The following is an 8,998-nucleotide window of genomic DNA, read 5'->3' on the forward strand; positions in this document are numbered from 1 at the left end:
ATAAGCTGCCTAACTTCTAGTTGATCCAGAGGAAGGCAAAAAACCCCATCTGAAGCCTCTCTAATTTGCCGCAGAGGGGAAAAAATTCCTTCCTGACTCCAATATTGCCACAGCAATCAGTATTCGGTGGGTGTGCCTACATTTACACATTTCCTTGTGCATTACCTTAGTTTATATCACCTTTCATCAATATTTATAGAGATTTAGCTAAATCCCTTATAAAATATCTTTTATATTTAATGATCATAGATCATGTGTCATAGAACAAACAATGATACTGTATATGTTGGTACAGAAATAACTTTGCTGTACTAGTGTTGCTGTACCTATGTCATTGAATATCAGTCCTAAAAAACAAATACAAACAATATAAAGTTTTCCGAAGGCTTTAGTCTTTTATAAAGAAGAAAATATCAACAATAAAGAGAAGGCCAAAGTCCAATAGCAAAGTATCCTAGGGATTAATCAAGACTGTGGTCAGATCCAGGCTTTGGTCAGGGCAAGCAGCAATCAAGAGAATCAGGAACAAAGTCAAGTGTTAGAAACCAATAAATCAGCCCTCACCTTACCCTGTGTCTGGGCATAGCTACACTGGATGTACCACCTTACCCTCTAGCTGGGCACGCTATATCTGTGATTACTCAATTTATCATCATCTGCCTTGGCCAGGTACCTATGTGTTTATTCTTTATGTACCACTCTCCTCTGTCTAGCAATTAAGAACTAATTTGATAGTTAATGTTTATTTGCTTTCCTGGGTATCCTTAAAACTGTGATTCTTAACCTATGGGTCAGGACCCAAAACCCAGTCCCCCATGCTGTATATCGTGGGTTCAAATGGTCCCCTCAAAAATGTGAAATTTCTTTATACAACAGGGAATTATTTTTTTTAAACACTGATGGAGAAAACACCAACACTACCAAAACATGTGTGCATTGTTGGGTTGAAATCCACCCTGTGTGCCCAATGAAAGGCAGATGCCATTGATGTCAGGTCTGAAAGACAACATAATGGCGAACTGGTGTTTTCTCTGCCAATGTTGACATTAGCCAAAATGTAACTCTATTTTATGACCCATCCTTTGTTTTGTTAGGGTAAATACATAAATGAACATAGAAAGAACAAGAGGGAACTGATAAGGCCAGTGGACGTGTGGTAGGGGATATTTCCTACTACTGTATATTAATCTTCTGAAGGGCTTTCTTATAATTCAAGAGGAATTTCTTGAAGCTAATAAGAATAAATACTTGGCAGGAGTTGAAAGGCAGCGCATTCCAAAGGCATGGGGAAATCTGAGAGAAATATTGCAGGTGAAAGAGGGTTTGTGATGACTATAGAGTATATGAAACAATGGTAAGTAACTGGACACTGAACTACAGACATCTATACTCAGCTACCATGGGACTTCTTGTAAATCCCAGAAGACTCAAGCAATTGCAAACATGAGGGCTCATTTAAAAAAAAGGGTTGAAAAGGTGCAAAGCCTTACTGCCTTATCCGGAAAATCCCAGGTCCTGAGCATTCTGGATACCTATACCTGTATATGTTGACCATACTCTGGGTTGCTCCAGCAAAGCTAAACCTAGGAAGAATCTCAAAAGATCTTTCTTAGGAGAGTTGCTATTTTATCCCCTTTAAAACAGGAACATAAACCCCATTAATTAGTATATAAAGCTGGGCATACTCTGGCCAATTTTTGACCAGATATATATTAGGCAGGCTGACAGAAAGGCCCTTACATGACCAGGTCTGGACTGGAAGACAAAATAAGCCTTGACATTTCAAGTACACAAAGGCCCAAACAGCGCCCCACCAGCCCAATAAATAGTGGCTGTCTATGGTATCTTACAGCAACCCCTCTGAATCCACAGATTGCCAGTCCAGGCTTGTACATGGCTAATAAGCTGCCAGGTCAATATTGAGTGGTTGAATCAGTAGCTTTTATTGGCCTGTCCATGGCCACCTTATTTTACATGCAAACCGCATAACTACCTAGTAACCAGCATAGTGGTGCAACTTGCATTCGATTTCTAATAAGCCATGGACATAATATCCACCATGGCTTACAGTATGTGACTCATGTAGCCAAATGACCGCATTCAGTGACCCAAGTTGGGAGTAGGATTTCGTTTAGAATATATTTGTAATAACAAATTAGTCAGGGGGTTGTGCAACCTAGAAATTACATATTATTATGTTTCCTGGCACTGACAGCTGACACTCTATCTGACCAATTTGGGTCACTGGGTGGGGTCACTCGACTACATGATTCAAGAAAGTCCTGGTGGTGATTACCAGCCCAACAGGTTCTGCAATCTGAGCTCATCAGCTCTATTCAATTTAGATTTTCTCTCCAAAGAAAAGTAAAACTAGATTTTGACTATGTCCCACATAGAGCAGGTGGCAATCATGTCTACCAATGTGACTCTGAGGTCTTTTCAAGTGATCACTGGAAAATTAGAAAGCGCCAAAGCAGCTAATTGATAGAAAAAGCAAGGTCAGCTGAGAGTGTGGAGAAATAGAAGCACAAGGAAATAATGCATGGGATGAGCTTTCTGACCTGTGGCATCTGAGCCTAAGTGTCCCATTAATTTTCCAAAAAGGGGCATTGACAGACAAGGTTCTCACTTTGGCTAGATAAATAGAATCATAATACAGGTAAAGAGGATGGTCTGGTGGAACTGACCCCACCAAGGTACCACACATACTCAGAAGGTTGGGTAGAAACCTGTACTGTAGCCACCTGTACTAGCAAGCCCAGCCCACCTTAAACTAGCCACGCAGGTTCCATTCTGTTGAATTGTATTGATTGATTATTGTACTTCATAAATAAAAGATAATTATGCATGGATCATGTGTCCCTTTCTTCCCAGAGAGATAATTGTGCAATTAGTGGTGAGGCAACCCTGTGCTTTCACTCTCTGTGTAACTGCACCAGTAAAGCTACCGGTTATCGTGCACGAAACACCCTCATTGCACAACTTTGCATACAAATGTCACAGCACTTTTATTTCCTTTGAAGATTCAAACCATTTCACCGGCGAGTAAGGTTATTGTAATATCTGACTACAGTTATGGCAAATTCCAATGCAATTTTGACCCGTAAGTACAAATTAATTTCCAAGAAATATATGCATATAGGACTGATTCATTTCCACATTAAACATAATGTATAAGTAAATATCAGTACTTACCTATGTACCTTGTCAATCCAAAGGGTAAGGTGTATTGTACACACAGAAAATGTAAACACGGATTTACCCTGCCTAGACAAAGAAAAAGTGAGTGGTACATACAAAATACTTAATAGAGAAAGAAAACTACTCAGGAATTTAATTGGCAAAATATTAGCAGTGTCGGATTGACCCACTGGGATACCAAGAAAACTCCCGGTGGGCCCAGGTGTCAGTGGGCACTCCCAGGGTCAGACTGGGGGGTGCAGGGCCCACCGTGGCTCCCGCCCCAGCCAGCCGTGTCCCCTAGCCCGCCAGGGGCCCCCCTAACCCCCCCCTGACGTCCTCCCCGAGCGCGTATAAATTGAACATGTCAGGGGAGGAACAGTCAGAAGGGGGAGTGACGGCAAAGGTCGGACTGGGCCCTCCTGCATCTAACCATTTAGCCTAATCTGTGGTCATTTTCTATTTCTCTATGGGAACAAATCAACTAAATATAAAGAAGAATAGATTATAGTATGTAAAGATTAAAAACTAGGAAAATAAAGAGGTTAAGTGAGAAGTGGATGAAAAATAGCTTGGAGAGTGGGCCCAGGGTCTAAAGTTTTCTGTTGGGCTCCTGGCATCCCAACCCTGCACTGAATTTTAGTAACAATAGAGCAAGCTAGAATGCTATATTTCTTCTGCATAATTTTTTATGAGTAAACAGCCCTAAGGGCTCTGGTACACAGGGAGATTAGTCGCCCGCGGCAAAACTCCCTGTTCGCGGGCAGACGCAGCGGTGCGATTTCGCGCAAATCGCCGAAAAAGCCTCGCGAGTCTTTTTCGGCGATTTGCATGAAATCGCGCCGCCGCGTCTGCCATCCCGCCGGCGACTTACATGTTCGCCGGTGGGATGGCAGGGAGAAGGCAACTCGGGGAGATTAGTCGCCCACGAGCAGGGAGTTTTGCCGCGGGCGACTAATCTCCCCGTGTACCAGAGCCCTAAAAGCTCCCTCTGTTTGTAGCAGCTGCAGCTGTCATTTTAGTTTGGTCTGACTTTACTTCCAGGCAACAGCGTGCAGGCAGGGAATAGCTTTCAGCTCAGATTACAGCAGAGAGGAGAGGGGGATAGAGCAGAAGGGAGGGGGGGAGATAAGAGAGGAGCAAACTGAGCAGGCTTGTGCCCTGCCCTGAAGGATTTTTCTGAGAGAAGAAAGTCTGACACAGAAGACCATATATACAAAATATAAGGAATGAACTGTGGTTTTTCTTTTAGGGAGGAGTGCAGCATTTCTGTAAGTGTTTATGACTGTATTTACATAGACCTTTCTGATAAAGCTTACTTAGTTTTTACCTTTCCTTCTCCTTTAAAAACATCTGTAACCTGCCACAAACCACACATGAACCTGACCCAGACAATACATGCATATTGGTTAACAACAGATGGACCCTGCACAGATGCAGGACAAGGTGATTGGTACATACAGTACTGAATCACATTCATGGCATAAAAGGTACATACATGCCCCATACCTACCTTCTGTATCTAAAAATTAAATTACTTGAACAAAACAAATGTACCTTCCAATACTGGTTTCAGTTTAAAACAATATATGGTTTACAGAGATTAGGTCATTTACACCAGTCCCTGACTCAGTAGAGCTTACAATCTAAGGTCCCTGTCACATCCACACACACACTAGGCTCAGAAGCCGATTAAAAGCAATTAGTATGAGATGCAGGATTAGAGTTCCATGCCCTAAAGCCATTGGATAACATGTCGATTACATGTTCCAAAAACCATACCTTAAACACTCATCATAAAATATGCACCCAATGCTTACAGCACTCTTTATATTTTAAGTATCCGATATACTGTAAACTCTCGCATTAAATTAACATGTGTGTAAATTGATGCATTACATCACTCCCAAGCTATTGATAGGGTGCCAGGAATCCCTGTGCATGGGCACAATAACTTACTGTTCGTGACCTGGCACAAAACAAACGTTACTGAATCCATCCCAGTCCTCCTCCTTTATTAAGTATTGAATTCCTTTTCCCTCCCCGCCCTCTCTCATGCAATATGCTCTATGATGTGGAACGTGTCCTGGTGCCAAATATCTTTTGTCATTAGCAGATACGTTTTTTCGGCAGGTGGGAGGGGGGAGGCAGTGTGACTCTCCCAGCCTTACCTGGAGGAACTCAGACCTAGTGCTGGAAGCAGCTCGGCATGGAGGCACTAAAGTATCTGACACTTGTCCTGCTCCTGGCTGTGTTTGTGGAGAGGATGGAAGTGCAGGCGGCAGGTAAGAGCTGACAGATAGTTGAAAGGGAAATACAGGGGTATATATATTCTGCAGTGGAGTGCACAATAAAGTAGCTGATATCTCTGTACACTCCTTACTGTGGGTACTTGGAAGGGTTGAACTTGATGGACTCTGGTCTTTTTTTAGCCCAATGTATGTAACTATGTTACAGTATTAAGGACAGGATAAAGGTGGGACAAGGACAGGACATTTGCCATTCAGTAGACACTACAGTATATAGGAGCTATAGGACAGAAGAGCTGATGTGAGTCTTCAGCACCTAGTCCCTTCATTCTTAGACAGCAAACGTGGTCTCTTATGAGAGCTTATTCTAACAGATGAAAAGTCATGGAATAACGGGCAATGTTGGGCAGGTCTGGTAACTCATAACAACCAATACAGTGTTTGCTTTCATTATCCTGACTGCATTAGACTGTGACTGCTCAGTACGCCTTGATGGCTATGGTTTACTGGGGTAAACTTTTGACCATTATTATTTTGTTATTACATAACCCAACATGCATGAAACCAGTCAGAATTTCTTGTGTTGTAATCTTTTCAACAAAAACAATGTCAATGCAAACAAATCAGTTGTTCTTTTGCATTTAAAATATATACTTAAGTATCTCAATATGAGAAGAGCCATTAAAATCTATTGTGGGAATGTAATAAAAGTCATAAATGGAAAAAAATGCAACCAAATGAATACAAATTCGAATTACACAATGTAACTGTTATTGTATTGCAATTTTTAATTGCGCATTGCAAACTTTTAAGGCATGCTTGAAGGTAGCATAATCTTTTGGAGCAAACTTAACTTTTTCAGTAAGAAGTTTTATTACATACACTGCGCACTGTTGCAAACAATAAAATTCGCAAACTTTGTGTGGTCACTAAACAGTTTTTGCATTCACAAAGCCCATATTAAATTTGTGCAAAGGCAAATTTGTTCGCATAGAGGCATACATTTTTGCATTGCAAATAATATTTCCATAATTGACTTTTTTTGCATTCCCCCCACGGAAATGCCACATTCAGCTACTCTGCACTGGATGCTTACTAGAGGCATATAGTAGTTTATAGGGATACTAGCCTTTCTCAGGGATGTAAATAGAGGAAGCAGACCCTTAGGTTGCTGGGGGGCCCAGAAGTGGAAAGGACCCGGTGAGGCTCTAATTCATGATTAGTGTCAATATACTGTGGTAAAATAAGTGAAATTACAAATATTTTTGGGCCATAAACTAAATTTGCTGTGGGGCACAGTAACATCTAATTACGCCACTCACCTTTCTCGTAAAAGGACATATTTTTTTAACATTGTCCCTCCTTAATTTTATTAAATACAAAAAATCAGAAATCTGCCAATAAGGTTAGGAGTACTTCTGGCATTTTAGGCACTATGTGCCTGAGGTAGCATAGATATATATACTGTATAAGCATTCCTTCCAATAGTTAGAGGAGTCCTAATGGACCAAACTAGTTCTTTGGGAAGGGGTTGGGGGGCACAGGTTGTGTCCAAATAAAAGGTTGTGCCAATGGTAATGGACTGTTATGGATATTTTTACATTATAGGAAGATGATTGTAATGATTACAACTTATTTCAAACCTTGTTATTAGCTAGGGGAACCCAAAAAAATCTAAAAATCTATTTTTGTATGTATGGATCACTGGCATAGAGCTCTTTGCGACTAGGGTAGTCTTTCCAGGGTATACCCCTGTATAATCAAAATGCTGATCTCTGTCCCCAACTACCGCTCTCTTAAGGTCCCCATACATGGGCCGATAGAAGCTGCCGATATCGGTCCCGTGGACCGACTCGGCAGCTTATCGGCCCCTGTAGGGGCAGAAACGAGGGGCCTGGCCAACCGATATCTGGCCTGAAATTGGCCAGATATCGATCGGCCAGGTTAGAAAATCCAGTCGGATCGGGGACCGAATTTGCTCGTTGATGCGGTCCCCGAACTGACTGCCCCATGGCCGCAAATGTAATCCGATCGTTTGGCACCAGGGCCAAACGATCGGATTTTTTTTTTTTAAGCTACTTGCTACCCGATATCGCCCACCCGTAGGTGGGGATATCGGGTGAAGATCCGCTCACTTGGCGATCTTATAGTGTATGGGGACCTTTAGAGATCACATGACCAGAAATAATGCAGCTCTAACTGTAACAGAAAGAAATGTGAAAGAAAAAGACAGAACTCTGTCCATTAATTGGCTGATGTGGCCTAGCATGTATGTGTTTGTGTGCACTGTGAATCCTACTAGATACTACTAAAAAAGAATATTTTCATGAAAATGGTTTATTTAAATGAAGCAGAGTTTTACATATGAGCTTCTTTATGCAATATATTTTTATAGAGACCTACATTGTTTAGGGTTATAGTTGTCCTTTAAAGGTGAACCACCCTTTTAATGTCAACAGTTCTTCCTTAGAGCCCACAGTAGTCCCCCTGGGTGGTGGTGCAGAGAAGCTTTATTAGATTTAGACATGTTTACCTACGAGCAGTCTGAACTATAAGGTGTGGCATTATTTCATCCCAGGAAATGCCACTTCCTGCCCCGAAGTAAGAGATGGAACCCTTGGAATTTGTGGCAGGGAATGTACTGAGGACACAGGCTGTGAACAGGGATGGAAGTGCTGCCCAAACACCTGCGGAAAATTCTCTTGTATGAATCCAGGTAATGCCCATGAAATTTTACAGACCAACTATGGTCCAAGATAAGACATAAGAGCATATTTATTATAGTGTGGAAGCCAACATCACCTGTGATGTAGCCCATAGCAACCAATCTCGATCTTTGCTTTTTTCTAACTTGTAGGTGACCGTTCAAATCCAATTGTTGATTGGTTTCTTTGGGCAACATCACCCGGTAATGTTGGCTTGCAAACTATAATAAATATGCCCAATATTCTCCTGGCACTAACACCCAAATTGCTCTCATCCCACAGAATAGCAAGAGGTACAAAAGGACAAACTATGGAAGAATGGTACCTGCTGATGTTATCGACCCTGGGGGAAGACAGTTTGTAATAAATACCCATATCCTAACAATGTCTGTGGACTGTTGTCCCTTCAAAACAGTCTGGTGTGTGTCATTCTCTAATGTCTTTTCTTTAGTACATACCTCCGTTCATAAAATGTAGTTTGGTTCAGTCCTATTTCAGAGGCAAATAAATACCATATTAACCAACAATACAGTTTCCTTTCATATTAGAATTATGAAATATTAGCAAAATTATTTCTATTGGTAACACCTGGGTTATTTAGCTGCCATGGGGCTCTCAAGGGGATGTTCACCTTTAAATAAACTTTAAGGATCATGCAGAGTGCTATTTTGAGACAATTTGTCTTTATTTTTTTATTATTTTTGGTAGGTCAACTAGGCAGTGATCTGAAAGCTAGACAGGGATATAGATAGATGGAGGCCTACTTTAAAATATAAATAATAAAAATTAACAATAACAATAAAATTGTAGCCTCACAGAGCAATAGTTTTTTTGGCTGCTGGGGTCAGTGACCCCCAATTAAAA

General features: G+C 41.2%; 1 long non-coding RNA gene across 1 annotated transcript; it reads left to right on the plus strand.

The window, feature by feature from the left end:
* The first annotated feature begins 5,267 nt into the window (after positions 1-5,267).
* On the plus strand, positions 5,268-8,661 carry LOC100490365. Its single transcript, XR_001925414.2, has 3 exons — positions 5,268-5,465; positions 8,008-8,145; positions 8,417-8,661. It is a non-coding gene; the product is annotated as an uncharacterized LOC100490365 (long non-coding RNA).
* Positions 8,662-8,998: the final 337 nt, after the last annotated feature.

The sequence above is a fragment of the Xenopus tropicalis genome, chromosome 10, assembly GCF_000004195.4.
Source record: "Xenopus tropicalis strain Nigerian chromosome 10, UCB_Xtro_10.0, whole genome shotgun sequence".
NCBI lineage: Eukaryota > Metazoa > Chordata > Amphibia > Anura > Pipidae > Xenopus > Xenopus tropicalis.